This window comes from Phascolarctos cinereus, unplaced genomic scaffold (genome assembly GCF_003287225.1).
Source record: "Phascolarctos cinereus isolate Bilbo 61053 unplaced genomic scaffold, phaCin_HiC Scaffold_3;HRSCAF=262, whole genome shotgun sequence".
Classification (NCBI taxonomy): domain Eukaryota; kingdom Metazoa; phylum Chordata; class Mammalia; order Diprotodontia; family Phascolarctidae; genus Phascolarctos; species Phascolarctos cinereus.
In genome coordinates, this window is record NW_027555736.1 from 117,530,542 (window position 1) to 117,546,955 (window position 16,414).

Below are 16,414 nucleotides of genomic sequence, written 5' to 3' on the forward strand. Positions count from 1 at the left end.
AAAACTGTCATTTATGCATCACGACCTTGATCTTTATGTAATCTTAAGGCTAGGATTGCAAATGTAACCTCTCCAATTTCTGAGCACCAACTGATGAAAGTTTCCACAAAATTCAAAAGTAGAGCAAAATACAGCCCAAGAAAGTGGTTGTGTTTAAATTTAATAGGAAACACCAGTATTTTTAAAAATTTAAATAATTATACTTTTAAACATTATTTTTAAGCAAGCTTTTATCATTTATACTTCTGGAGTTACTAAAACTTAAAACTGCATTAAGACTTTTTGGAACACCTTGCCTATGTATCTTGGGCAGATACAGCCCAAGATAATGATCAACCCTTGTAGTCAAAAAAATCAAAAATCAAAATCCCCATTATGAAAATAATGTTCATAGAATCACATATTTAAAGATATAGAAGGGACCTTAGATGTCCTCTCTTCCAAATCCTAATTTTACAAATTAGGAAACTGAGATGAGAAAATCTAAGTCACTTACCTAGTATCACACTGAGAGTTAAGGAAGAGCTAGGATTCAGACCTATGCCTTCTGACTTCAAACCCCAAAAGACTAACCACTCTTCAATGAATCCTTCATTCAATCCATCATGATTTCGTAGAATATAGACTAAATGATGACAACTCATACTCTTTCAATATTTTTTTCTTCTCCTGTAACAATAGGACCAGAAGATTTCATGACGTGAGATTTTAGCGGTACAACTCCCTTATTTTACAGATGAGGAAACAAAGAATGAATGATGTTTCTCTTCAGTGAGACTAAGTACCATGAGCACTAGGTCCATGTTAGAGATATTATCTTCTACATTGGTCACAACAGCTTTAAAACCAATGCTAAGGCCATTACGAAGGCTCTATAAATCCTTGTTTATTGACCTAAAATAAAATAAAAACAAAACTTTATAGCAGTGAGCAGTTTGAAATCATTCAATCAAGCATGTATTCCCAGATGTTATTCAACCTGCTCTCATTTTACAGCTTGAGTTTCATTATCTATCTGCCCAAAATATATAATACACATTCTCCCTCCCTCCCCCCCCTCTCTCTCTTTATTTCTTTCTTGCTTTCTCTCTCTCTCATATATGTGTGTATGTACATGTGTGTTTAAGCATATATGTATGTGTGTATGTATATGTACATACACACATGTCCATCCCAACTCTGAATTTTATACCTATATCACAGCATCGTAAAATTTCAGAGTTGGGATGGACTTTGGTCCCATTAAGTCCAAACTATACCATTACCAGTAAAAGAAAGCCTTCTGCAGCATGTCCAACAAGTGGACATTCAACCATTGCTTGAAGTCCTTCATTGAGGGAAAAACCACTGCTTTCTGAAGCCTGAGGCAGCCCAATCCACTTTGAAATAGCTTTCAAATAATTTTTTGAAGATAGCTTTCAACCATTCTTTTTCTCCTATAACTGTAGAATCATAGGATTTCATTTCAAAGTTGACATGTGTCTTGTCACTACCATCAATTGTAGATGAGATTAATGTTTTAAGTAATTGTTGGGCAATTTTTTTTCTTCCTTTGTCTAAAAATCACTCCTTGCCATTTTCACCTGTTATTCCTAGTTTTGACTGCTGAAGCCAATCAGACAAATTTTAATCCCTCTTCAAGGGAAATGACTATCAGATAACACTGCACCCTGAGTCTTCAAGTATTCAGGTGAACTATTTCCAGTTCCTTCAACTGATCTTTATATGGCCTAAACTCAGGCTGAGCTTGTCAATATCCTTTCTAAAAAACGTGATGCACAGCATTGAACATAATACTTGAGTTGTGATCTGAGCAAGAAAGAGTGGGATTATTGTGTTCTAGAAGCTCTCCTTCCCTTAATGTAACCAAAGACTGAATTCATTGTGTGGGCTGCCATATCACTCGTTGACCCATTGTGAGTCTGCAGGAAAATTAACACCTCCAAAAAAACCTAAAATAAAATCCCCCAAATCCTTTTCAGATGAACTGGTTTTGACCAGTTACTACCTGTGTGATCTCAGGGAAGTGCCTCAGCCTTTCTGAATCTGTTTCTTCATCCATGAGATAGTTAGTGATATTTTCACTACTTATCTCACAAGGATGTTGTGAAGAAAGTATTTTGTAACCTGCAAAGAAATATTGATCTATAATCTATTGTTAGACATTCTATTCAGTTACAAGACATCAGAACCAAAGGTGGCTTTTACTATGGGAACAGAGGAAACCATGGCCAACAGTCTAGTTTATCCTCTTCCTCTGATACTCCTTAAGATTGCTATAAGTGAACTGAATGGAATCTTAAAGAAAAATTCTCACTGGATATATATTATATATATAATTATATAATCATCACAATTACCAGTGGTCAAAACCATCATATCTATTAATTTTTCCCATTCTAGTGTTTCTATTCAGTTCAAAGTACTTCTATAGTTATTTATTAAGCAGCAAGGTACAGTGGAAAGAACACTGGATTTGGAGTCAGGGAACCCAGGTTCAAATCCCACCACTGCTACTACCTGTGTGACCTTGGACAAATGACAACCTCTCTGCAACTCAGTTGTCTCATACAAAATGAAAATAAAATAAAATAAAATAAAATAAAATAAGGCAAGATCTCAGAGGCAATCTAAGCCAGCACTTCTCAAACTGGGTGGCTACCCCATTGTGAAAAATTTGGCAACAGTAAGAAGTTTCTGTATGTACAACAACCAAAAATTAATTAAACATAAATGCATAATAAATGTGAGGTGTTTCTGGCAGCACTTGCCTATGCTGCATTGTGCAAATTCACTGCAGCCTTGATTCTGAATAAAAAGCACGCACGCTTTGCACTGCTCACATCTCCACGCAACGCCAACAAAAGCCGCCGAAATGCAAAACGGGGTTGCGAATGGAGAAAGTTTAAGAAGGCCTGATGGGCCACACCTCCTAGCGCTAAACTTGTGTTACTTTGTGTATGCCATCTAACCCTGTTTTCCCCATTTTGAACTTGTGCCACTGACTTTTTAAAAACTCTAGCACTTTAAAAAAAACCTATGTGCAAACATTTATCCCTATTAAATGTCACTTTATTATATTTGTCTTATTATTCTAGCCTCTAAACTTTATGAATCTTAACCACCCCTCCCAGCTTTGGGTCACCTACAATTTGATAAGCACATCGTCTATGTCTTTCTCCAAGTCCTTAATCAAAACAGAACATGGGATCAAATGCAAATCTCCGGACACACCATCAAAAAGTGCTTTTCAAGTGGACACGTGTCTTGTGGTACACTGTCTGTTGTAGACAAGATTCATATTTCAAACAAGGTTTGGCTAAATGACCTCTGAGGTCCCTTTCGGCTATGTGGTTCCATGACTTTATGACCACAAGTGGAAAAGCTAAGATTAAAGCCCACATCTTCTGATTCCAAATGCAGTGCTCTTTCTGCTACTCTACATGGCCTCACCAATGAACTCATTCATTCACTCACTGAAAGCCTCAGTACAAAGTCTCAGTACATATTATTCACTCCTTTCCCCTTCTATTCCCCCCCATTTCTACCTATCAAGTCTTCTTAGAACTTCCTCATGAAGCTTTCTCTGATAAACTCCCCATTCCTCCATTCCCCTATTTCCCTGTACCTAGCCACAAGTTTTTCTAAATCTGAACTGCATCCTATTTGCAGTACCCTTGTGTATATGGCTTGTGTCTCCTTAAAAACAGAGACCATGCCTTTGCATTCCTTGACGCGCCTAGCATAGTATCTTGCACAGGTTATGTGTACAATAAATGATTAATGAATGAATTAACATCAGAAAGATTTAGAAGAGTCAATGGCAGAAGAGGAAGTCCTTTCCAGAATAACAATAACTATACTTTTTTATGACATTTTGCAATTTACACAATGCTTTCTCATACATTCTCTCATTTGTTCATCACAACAACCACAGTAGGACTATTTTAACAAGGAGGAAACTGAGGCCCTCCGGTTTACACAGCAACAAAATGCCAGACTAAAACCCATACATTCTGAATTCTAGTCTGGTGCCCCTTCAATTCCTTCTGCTGCCTGTCATCTGTCAATGAAACATGCTAGATTACTATAAAATATTATAAAACATAGAGATCATTTCTACCTATTGGCATTAAACAAAGGAACCTGGAACAAGAAGCAATGTTCTCTAAATGGAGAAAAAAAATTACGTGAATATTTTTGTATTTGTTAACATACTGGAGTTAATAGATATGTGTAGGAGGTGGTGAAAAGAAATTCAATTTGTAGTGATTTTTTCCCAATTAAGATTAGCACAGAAAAATGTCTGGAGTGGGAGGCAAAGTCTGCTGTTCCAAAGAAGGGTTTTAAAGGTGGAAGTGGGGAGACTGAAGAAAGCTGAAATGTAAATATTACGTACTAGGATATGAGCTAAGAGAGTGACTGCAGTGTCTGATGTAGGCCAGAGGTCATCCATCGATGGACAGAAAGACAGTGTCTGTCAGCTTAAAGGCTTATCTTAATTAGCATAGGAAAATATAACCTGCGATTGAAAAGATGAGTTCACATGGGATTCTAAATACGCAATGTCAGTGAAAGGAAAGTGTTGCTGAGCTCTAGGTGATCTGATAGAAAATTAGAATACTGCATTATTAGGAGCTGCTGGGCTTTTTTTCTGCAAGAGAGTCCTCAGCATCCAATTAGTGTCTTCTCTGTGTGCACTAGCCAGCATGTTGTACTTGTGGAGTAGCTCATCTCAAGCTTTGTCTCAAGCAGTAGCAGAACCACTTACAGAACCATCCCAGTAGTAACTTGTGATCAGACCAATTAACTACAGCCCACCCGGAAGGGTCAGCTTGATCATTCAAGACTCAGTAATAGCGGTACTCTAATCAGCCTGAGGAGTTAGACGGAATAGACCTGATGGGGTAACCAAAGGCAGTAGGTTATATACAGGGAAGGGAGAGGCAGACAGTGATTCCATGACAGCTCTGCTTCTATTCACAAAAATACTTCAAATGATCATTGACTGGGGGCACAAACTTACTAAGAGCTGAGAGGCAGAGAGAGAAGATGAGGTTGATGGGACTCTAGCCAGGCATGGAAAACATGGAGGCACACAAGATCTTGCAATTTGTAATTTCTCTTGTAATTTGCTTGGTTGAATTGTCACTGAATGTATCAAGGTAGATGTATTAATGTATTAATAGATGACAACAATGATAATAATGACTTCAATTTATTGAACCTGTTCTAGTTTGCAAAGCACTTCATATATAGCCGTATTTGAACTTCTTAACAATGCTATGAAGTAGGTAATAATAATGTGGGCAGCTAGATGGCACAATGTCAGAAAGGCTACTCTTACTGAGTTCAAATCTGGCCTCAGACACAGATTAGCTGTGTGACCCTGGCCAAATCGCTTAACTCTGTTTGCCTCAGTTTCCTCATCTATAAAATGAGCTGTAGAAGGAAATAGCAAACCATTCCAGTATCATCACCTAGAAAACCCCAAATGAGGTTGCAAAGAGTTGGACACCACTGAAAAATGAACGACAGCACAAGGTAATAATAATATACAAATATATGTTATATAAATGCTATATGTAGTAATAACTGATGTTTATATGGAACATAAAGGTTTACAAAGTCCTAGATCTATGCAAAATTAATTTGATTGTCATAATACCATGTGAGGTAAGTGCTATTACCATCCCCATTTTACAGATGGAGAAACTGATAATGAAAGAGGTTAAATGACTTGCCTAGAGTCACAGAGCCAGTAAATATCTAAGGCAGGATTGAAACTCTGGTCTTCATAATTCCAAATCCAACCCTCTATTCCCTATGTCACCCAACTGTCCCAACATCACAAGGCAGCCGAAGTTTTATTATCTCCATTTTATAAATGTTTAAATTGAAGCTCAGAGAAGGAGCTTAAGTGTCCTTGGTCAAGAGGCCTTTTACCACTAGGACCTCCTCTAACACCAGACCCAACCAGAAACTAAACGTGCACTCAAATGCAGAGTATTATTTGGTGGGTATTGTCTTGGGATGAGGCAAAGGAGTTGGAGTGGAATATGAGCTGAGTTAAGACTCTGGGAACAGGCTTACTAGGTATTTACCAACCAAGAAGCCTGATCCAATCTTGCTTTTTATCTCATGTTTGATACATAACAAAAGAATGTTACCCCACGTCTCAGGACGGTTGAGGGTGGTGGCAGTTCCAGTCAAATGGCACAACTTCCCCTATTCTATGGCCATCAAACTCCCACCTCCTCCTCTACAATCTCTGTGATTCAGAATTACCATCTGCCTGAGTGAAATTGTTCTCCTTCTACTACGGCCCATCTTCTCACCCCCTCTACTTTAGCCCTAATCTCCCAAGTCTTTATACTGATCTGCCCTCTCCTTCCACTGCAGCCTCTAAAACATCAAAAACTACTTTCTTCATCTTAGACACCTTCACTTTATACTCTTTCCATCTTCTTACATTCATATAACGTAAGCTTTTTCCCAGAAAACATTGCATCCCTGGTAATCCTCTCTATTGGGTACACCTTATCTCATGTACCTTGATATATTTGACCTGGTGGTAGCATAGACACAGTCCATAATAATAACTTCAAATTCAAACTCAGATATATACTAGTTGTGTGACCCTGAGCAAGTCACTTAAGCTATCTGCCTCAGTTTCCTCATCTATAAAGGTGGATAATAATAGCACCTATTTCCCAGAGATGTTGTGAGGATAAGATGAGATAATATTGTAAAGAACTTTATAAACTTTAAAACATTATATAAATGCTAGTTATAATTACTTTTAATAACATTATTATTATCATGATTATCATTTCCAGGTCATCTCTCTCCCACAATTATTCAGCAACTTCTCATCCTTTGAAGTTTACTACATGCATGAATATATGTATATGTATGTATATATATATATATATATGCATGTATATATAAAGGTATACATTAGAATATATTGTATATAGCTCAGGGCAACTCATGAGATGTAACAAGGATTTGGTGGTTATATCTGTATGTGTGTGTATATATATATATATATGCATGTATATATATACATATATATACACATATGTATGTATATATACAAATATGTATATGTATATATACACACACACATATACATACATACACATATATACCATACAGATAAAACCATCAGATCCTTGCTGCATCTCATGAGTTTCCCTGAGAATGCATATACACACACATTGTAATGTATATATGTATATGTATATGTATATGTATATGTATATGTATATGTATATGTATATGTATATGTATATGTATATGTATGTGTATGTGTGTGTGTATGTGTGTGTGTATGTGTGTGTGTATGTGTGTGTGTATGTGTGTGTGTATGTGTGTGTGTGTGTGTGTGTGTGTGTGTGTGTGTGTGTGTATCATCCCTAACCATTCTACCTCTACAGTCTGGAAGTCTAAAATTCCCTGATCTTAACCTCTTTTCTTTTCATCTCTCTTTTTTCCTCACTTCCCTGAAACCTATTCTTCATGCCACCTAGGACCTATAGTCACTGCACCCTTCCCTGCTCTCCCCATTCTGTATCCCTGCTCTAAACTCTTTTCACAATATTGACTTATACTTTATCACTTTTATTGTACACCCTTTTCTTCTAGTTTTCCTATCCATCTACCCATTTCTTTTCAGTTTACTTAACTAGATCATCATTCATCTCCTGTACACTGTGTTGATGTCCTTTCAGGAGATATCATTCTCTCCTCCCCTCCCCTCTTCTCTCTGAATCAGAAGAAACCTGTGACATGTGACAGAAGATAAAGAAGGATGCTTATATAAATATACAAGATACTCCCTATAAAAGCCAAAAAACAAAAGATCAAAAGCTTGAGAAACCAGTACCAAGAAGCCAACAGGAAGGCTCTTCAGCTACTTTGCTAGGAATGATGCTGACTGGAAGAGAAATTCTTTGCTTGGAACTTATTGCTGGAAAAAGGCTGAGTCAGTTAAGAGTTGACTAAAGCAAGATAGCCTCTGCAGCTGCTGGAAGCAATCTGGAGAACTGAATCCTGCTGCTCTGCCAAGAGCTATACGAGCTTATTGCCCTCTAGCACCATCTATAGCTTGAGAATGTAGAAGCCTCTAAAGGCTGTTTGTGTTGACTTTTACTGCTCCCTTCCGTTAAGAAGGGGAAAGCCTTTATAGCTGTGGAGAGATGACCTCTAAAACTGGAATCCAGTTTTAAAGGAGCTACTTTTCACTCAGAAAATGTACTGCTGATATATTTTTTCCTTAAAAATACATAACACTTCCCCTTCTCCTGCTGTGTGCTAAAAGAGCTCGACACTGCTTCAGCAGCCCAAATGTAACAGAGAGTTGGCTTTGCCCAGCAGGAGAGTTGTGAGAAGCAGAAGGGGAGAAGCTAGCAGAGATTTATGTTTGCACATCCAAGTGCACTGTTACCTAAAGTTATTCAGGACATCAAAACCCGTAGTCCAGAGTCATAATTTGTCCTGAGCATCGTGATTTCCCTGTTCATATGCCTCACTTCTAGGTTTCTGTAAGTCTGTGCCCACTTTCCTTCATGAACATTGCGTATTGGTGGAAAAGCGTGATGTAGATTTATGAGTGGATTGTTATGGGTGTTTTGATTATTCTTGCTTTTGTATTCTACTCAGTAAATGCCATGATTACTCTTACCTGTTTCATTCAGTAAATGTTTCGTGTCTGAGTTGATGCTGGCATTGTGACTGATTTCGCATAAATGGGAACACACTGGAAGGGTCCCAGGAGCTGGAGTAGTGAGTGGTAGGAGTGTACCCTCTAGTAACAGAGTTATACTTTGGACTATGACAGGGAAGTGAAGACATTGCTACGCTTCCCTCCCACCCCCCTAGAAATCTCAAGTTTGCCAGTGTGGTGGCAGGCTAGGTTGACTGAGCCAGACCATAAGAATGAGAGGGGAGCTTAATGTGTCATGAAAGGTACAACCCCTGGACTTCACTGTCAGGGTGAGTATAGCAGGTGCTATTCTTGGGCTACGTATCATTCAGAACTAATCTGTCTCTTGAGCAGAAAGGCCCAATACTTATAACTGCCTGCTTAACCTCACATTCAATTTGTCTATAATAAAACCAACTTCCTCCCTAAGTACAAGTAGCTTTTTCCTGCCTCCAAAATTCCCTGTTACTGTTCAGGACATCACTATCATTCTAATAACTGAATTATAAAGCCTCAGAGCTATTCTCGACCTTTTCCTGTCTGTCACCCCCTCTCCTACAAAATCAGTTGCCGAATTTTGTGATTCTGAAACATCTCCTTCATCAATTCCCTTCTCTCTATTCACTTGGTTACCAATCAATAAGTACTTACTGTGTGACAAGCACTGTGCTATGGTCTAGGGATACAAAAAGAGGCAAAAGACAGTCCCTACTCTCTAGGAGTTCAAAATCTAATGGAGGAGACAACATGCAAACAAACATGTACAAACAAGCTATATTCAGGATAGCCAGAAAATAATTACAAGACAGAAGGAAATAGAATAAAGAGAGGTAAGAGAAGACTTCCTGTAGAAGATGAGCTTTTATTTGAGACTTAAAGGAAGCCAGGGAAGTCAAAAGATGAAGATAGGAGGGAGAGAATTCCAGGGATGGAAAAGCCAAGAGATAGAGTGTCTGGTTCATGGAACAGTCAGTAGATGAGTGTCACTGGATCAAAAAGTGCAGGTTAGAGCGTAAAGTATAAAAAGACTAGAATGGGGGGGGGAGGGGAGTTGGGGAGGTCACAAAGAGCTTCAAATGCCAAACAGAACATTTTATATTGGATACTAGAATCATGAAGGAGTTTATTTAATAAGGAATTTATTTAATAAGATTGGTGTGAGAGATAGTGAGTTGAAGATGACTATGCTTTGAGCCTGAAAGACTGGGAGGATCGTGTTGCCTTCTACAGTAACAGGGAAAGTAGAGGATTGGGGATGATGGTGGGGGGAGAGTTTAGGAGGAAATATAATGAGTTCTATTTTGGTCATCTTGAGTTTCAGATGTCTATGGAAATTCAATTTGAGATGCCCAAGACTAGAGCTTACTGGAGAGGTAGGAACAGGATAGGTATATTTTAGAATCATTAGAGATGGTAATTAAATCTGTGGGAGCTGATGAGATCACCAAGTGAAGTATTATAGAGAGAGAAGAGAAGAGGGTCCAAGATAGAACCCTATGGGAACTTGTGGTTAAAGGGGGATGGTTTTGATGAGAATTCAGAAAAGGAGACTGAGGAATGGTCAGATAGGCAGGAGAAGCAGGAGAAAATGGTATCCCTAAAACCTAGAGAGAATAATCACAGTGTCAGAAGGCTGCAGAATAGTCCAGGAGAATGAGGATTGAGAAAAGGCGGTTGGAATTGGCAACTAAGAGAGACTTGGCTAGAACAGCTTCAGTGGAATGATAAGGTCAGAAGCCAGATGTAAAGGGTTAAAGAGAGAAGAGATATAAGAAAATGGAGGCACCTGTTATGAATGGACTTTTAATGGAGTTTGGCTACAAAGAGCAGTAGAGATATGGGATGATAATGTTTTAAACTCAAGTTGCCTAATTCTAAATGCAATGATTTTTCCAGTGTGACACAATATAGGAGGGTTCCTTGGGCTTCTTATGCTAGTTCTGCATCTGCCTTGAATACTCACAGATATTGACAATATCTAGGAAGAGAAGAATTTGGCCACAAAGGACAGAAGAAAAAAATGATGGCAATTATCAGGGATGGAAGGATTAAGTAATGGTGTTATCAAGATGGGGGATACATAAACACATTTGTAGGGGATGGGGAATGAGCCAGTAGACAGGAAGAGATTGAAAATAACTGATACAGTAGAGATGACAGAGGAAAGGAGATGGAGGAGATGGGAAAGAATAGGATTGTTTGAGCAGGTAAAGGGATTAGCCTAAGGAATAAAGCCACCTCACCATCTGAGAGAGAGGTGAAGGAGGAGATAACAGTAGAAGGTATATGAGTGGTATAAGATGAGGAAGAGGGGAGAAAGGGAGCTCATAGCAAACAGCCTTAGTTTTTCTCTAAAATATGAGGCAAGGTTCTCATCTGAAAGAATGGGTGAGGGGGAGCCATGGCAAGTTAGAGGAGGTCTGAAAAGGTTTGAAAGAGCCACTGTGGAAAGTGAGATATTGAATTGGTAAGGTGGGTATAGAAAGCTTGCCTAGTGGCAGTGAAGGCCCAGTTGAGGTTGTAGAATATAAATTTGTAGTGGACTCAGGCATTATTTTCTCCAACTTCATTCAATAGCACATGTGATGAGAATAATCCAAAGCTAAGACTTGGCAGGGCAAAATTGCCAAAATAATTACTGGTCTAGGGATATGAGAGAGGACAGTATAGAGTTGAACTGATACAGCAAGGGGTCATGATGAGGAAAAGAGGAGAGAGTGGCTAGTACAAAAAAGAGAATTAAGCAGTTAAGGGACTGGAGTTCACTGTGCAGAGGAGGAGTAAGGTTTTTTAAGGGAAGGTAGGGGACAAATGAAAAGCCGATGTGCTCAGATAAGGGAATTTGGAAATTCTTGGTTGTGGAGGTGGTACATTTGTGGTTTATGGGAAGATCAAGGGTATAGTTATCTTTTATGGCTGAGGTGGGGTGAAGGAATAGGTCATAGAAAAGTGAGTAAACTGAAGAACTGAGTGGTTAAAGTATTTGAGGGAGTGTCAGTATATATGTTGAAGTCTCCTAGTACGAGGGCAGGAGTCACGGAGGAAAGAAAAATCACGAGCCATGTACTAAACTCATTGAGGAAGTAAGCTGGAGATCTGCACACAACAGCTACCAGGACTCTGATTGGGTGGTAGATATGAACAGCATGAACCTCAAAGAGAGAGGAGTTTCTGAGTAATGGAGGTGGGGGAAGAAATTTGAAGTAGCGCCCTCATCTGCTCCCTCCTAGATTATTTCGATCAATTCTTAATTGTTCTGTCCCTCCAATCCCTCTTCCCAGTCACCTCTCCACAGTCTTCTTTCACAGTGCCATCCAAAAATTCTTCCTAAAGTACGGATCCAACCATATCACTCTCCTGATCAAGAAGCTTCACTGAATCCCTGTTGCTCTAGAATAAAATGAACTTCTCAGTTTGACATTTAAAGCAATTTATAATCTTGCTCTTGCCTACTTTTTCAGACATTTCACATTAATTCCCTTCATGCAGTCTACATTCCAGTCAAATTGTCTTAAATGCTGTTACCAAACTCAGCTTCCCACCTCCTATCTCTGAGATTTCACGTTGGCTGTCTTCTTTCCCCTTTGAAAAGCCTTAGCTTCCTTTAAGACTTATTTCAAGTGTTACCTCCTTTAAATAAGAAGTCTTTCTTCCCTGGCAAGGAAGTGTAGGTAGGTGAAAGGTACATGGATTCCCCCACAGTTCAGAAAATCAAGAGCTCTAGCACCTTCCTTGAGCCATTTCGTTGATGAAGCTGTGTCCTTTCTAATGTGTCTCTGGATTGATGAAGTGGATCATATTGTCTTCTTTGGGAGGGATGGTTGGAAGAATGGAGGGAAGACAGCCCATTTCTTAGAAGCCCTAATTAGAACTTGAGCCTTTCAGAGATCCACTACTGTGCTTGGAAAAATAGGATAGGGAAGGGGCCAAGATTTGAAAATGAGAGATTCAAAGGAATAGTTAGAACGGGTCTCAGAGGACTTATAGTTCACCCTGAACTCAGACAAAATTTCCTTCTGCAACACCTCTTGCAAGTGGTGTTCTAGCCTTTGCTTAAAAATAAAAATTAAAAAAACATTCAGAGATGAGAAATCCAACAGTTCCACAGGCAACTGATTCTATTTCTGAAAAGCCCTAAGCCTTGGGAATTTTTTCCTTACCTCAAGCCTAAATCTGCCTCACTCTGACATCCACCCATTGCTCCTAATTTCATCCTTTGGGACCAAGCAGAACAAGTCTAATCCCCTATCACTATGATGGCTCTTGGAATACTTAAAGACTGCCAGCATACTTAACAGTAACAACTGTTCACTAAATGCTGATCAAGTGCAGGACATCACACCAGAGGCTGAGGAGAGAAGGATGAAAACAATATGGTCTTTATCTTCTGAGAACTTACACTGTACTTGGAAGAATATGACACATACACAAGTAAGTATAACACAAGGCAGGTACTGAAAGGCAAGGGAAGTGTTGAACAAAGTGTTCTATACTACTGAAGAAGGGAAGGTGCTATCATCTGATGGGGGATGGGGTGGATCTAAGAAAGCGGCAAATGAGCTGACCCTTGAATGAAGATAAGGAACCTAACAGCTGGAAATGAGGAAGAAGTGGATGGGGTGGGGAAGGGAGAGATACACATGTAAAGATGGCAACAGTATGAACTATCAGAAGCAAAGATTGAGTTAACAATTTCAATATATACGATAGAGCCGAGGTTTTATCCACGGATTCCATTTTTCTTAATGTCTCTCATTTTGGTTGGGGAAAAAAGCTATTGATCAGCAGTACCAAGCATGATGTGGGCACTTAAAGAAGACCTGCAGGAAGAAGTCTTGGAAGAGAGGTGGGCTTTATAGCAAACTAAATGTGCTGTCTACTCTGTCTGGATCAGCCATTGCCTCAGTTCTGCAACAGTTTTCACAATTTTAACAATCTCTAGACAAAGTAACTGATATGAGCACAGGAGTAGGAACCTAGAAGCCCAGATTAGTCCTGATATTTGGGTCAGAGTGATTTGGGTCTCAGTTTTCCCATTTGTAAAATGGCCCTAGAGGAAATAGGATGGAAAATTGAACTAAATATTGTTTAAGGTCTGTTTCAGCTTGCGTAGTCTTGATGGTGTTCAGAGATGTCTCTGTATAACTGCCTCAAATTACTTTGTATCTCACATTCAACAGGCATTTATTAAGTACCTACTCTGTGCCAGACAGTGGGTGCTGGGAATCCAAAGACAAAAGCATTAAGTGTTGATTCATGCAATAGTATATAAGATCCTTCAGGGCAGGGCAAGAACTGTTTCATTTTTTCCTCTGAATCCCCAGAACCTAGCACAGTGCTTCCTATGCTATTTTTTTTTTTTTGGTCTGGAGTGATTTTTAATTGGTGTAGGGAACATCTGATGAAAAAACTCTATTAATGTAGACCATAAACAGAGAGAGACAGAGACACAGAGACACAGAGAAAGACAGAGGGTTACTTGGAAAGCTGAGAGTTTAAGTGACTTGACCAGTGTCACACAGCCAGTATATGTCAGAGGGAACCTGAACCTAGGACTTCTTGACAGAGAAGATTGACCCTCTATGTGCTATACCGCACTGACAGTCATCTGACACATAGTAGGTGTTTAACAAATTCTTGTTGAATATGGTCATGTCATCCTGTAACGAAACTGCCTCTTCCTAATGAGAGTTTTACAGATTTAGGTCACAAGGTAGTTCATGAACCTCTCAGAAAGTCACTCCAGCAATGTAGGTACGCTACCAACAAGTATCTTTAATGTGCTATGATGTTTCTAGGTAATCTCAGCTGAAAATTATCACAACTATAATGATAATAAAGTTATAAAATTACCAAAATTTGTAATTGTAATAACCACTGACACTTTAAGGCTTGTAAAGCACTTTATAAACATTATCTCATTTGATTCTCACCATAACCCTATGTGATAAGTGCTATTATTATTCCCATTTTAGAAGTAAAGAAGTCACGGGCAGCTAAGTGTCACAATAGATAGAGCTCTAGCCTTAGAGTCAGGAGGACCTGAGTTCAAATCCAGCCTCTGACACTTACTAGCTGTGTGACCTTGGGCAAGTCACTTAACCCTAATTGCCTCACCAAAAAGAAAAAAAAATGTTAACTCATATTGCTTAGGTGACACACTGGGGGTCATTAAGATATTGAGCATTAGAGGCAAGTTTCAAACCTAGGTCTTCGACTCCAAATGTCTTTCCACCATAGACTTAAATCTTTTTCACTGAGATAGAATGATATGTTCCCTAAACCTTTTTACACACAAAAAGGATCTCAATTAACATAATTAAATCTAAGCAACATATATATATAACATACACATATACTTATATAATATGACCCACAGTTATATATCTTCATTATATGCATATAATAAAATATACATATAATGAAATGAAACATATTCATATGTTTACATATATGTATAATGAAATGATAGAATGATAGGTCCACATCATACCTTTATAGAAGAGACCTTTAAGGCCATCTAAGTCCAATTTTACAGTCAAAGCTAGAGGTGCAGATGAATTAAGTCGCTTGCCCAAGTTTACATGCATAGTCAACAGCAGAGTCAGGATTTAAATTCAAGAACTCTGGCTCCAAACCCAGCAGTCTTTCCAAATATGAGGGCATACAAATCTTTAACTATATACAAAGAGGGAGGGGGAGAGAGACAGAAAGAGGTAGTGCAAATTATTAAATCATAGATGCAAATAGATGGCTTTCTTCCCTATCTGCCTCTAAACTATTATTCTCAATCTATTCTCTCTCTCTCTCTCTCTCTCTCTCTCTCTCTCGAGAGAGAGAGAGAGAGAGAGAGAGAGAGAGAGATCTTTTTTATTCCTGTACTCAGTTTCAAAGGTTCCTTTGACTTTTCTGTCAAACTTTGTACCAGAAGTCTCCTGGTTGGCCAGCTTGGTCCCAACACCCCTCCAGAATTGCTCATTTCTTAGCTGGGAGCACTTTTGATTCCACGTGAAGAGAGGCCTTCCCATTTCTGCCTCGGTTAAGCCCTGCTCTCTCAGCATGAGAGAACCATCTCATTAGATGACATTGGCTTTCTGGTTCAGGCTGTGTCTTCTGAACTGCTTCTTTTTTCTGATCAGGAACTCTGCTCCTTTCCAAAAGAAAAGTCTTTTGTTTTGTCAGATGTAAGAGGTATGTCATCAGTATCTGGGCAGAAACTATTAAAAAGAGAGAGAGAGAGAGAGAGAGAGAGAGAGAGAGAGAGAGAGAGAGAGAGAGAGAGAGAGAGAGAGAGAGAGAAGCTGCCTTTTTCTCTCTTTTATCAGAGACTTCTAACTTTAGGATCTAATCTGGGATCCAAATATGCACACAATACTAAGATTACTTCTCTAGCACCAAGAGGCAGTGTTCCCTACCTAGGTTTCCTTTGTGTACTTCTCCAACCCATCCCCCACAACAAGCCTACTCCCTTCCCATTCTCTCCTGTTTCAAAATCAAATCAACTTATTTGCACTAAAATGTAAATGTCTAACAAGATTTAAAGTGTGAGTTCACCCAGGGAGATTAACGTATCAGAGGGAACAAATCCTAGAGACGGGACTGCAACTCTAATGACAAAATTTCAGCCCTCAGTGAATTGGGCCAATTAGCTATCTTTTGGTCTGGATCTTCCCCGACCCCCTTAATGTCATCCTAAATAGGTAG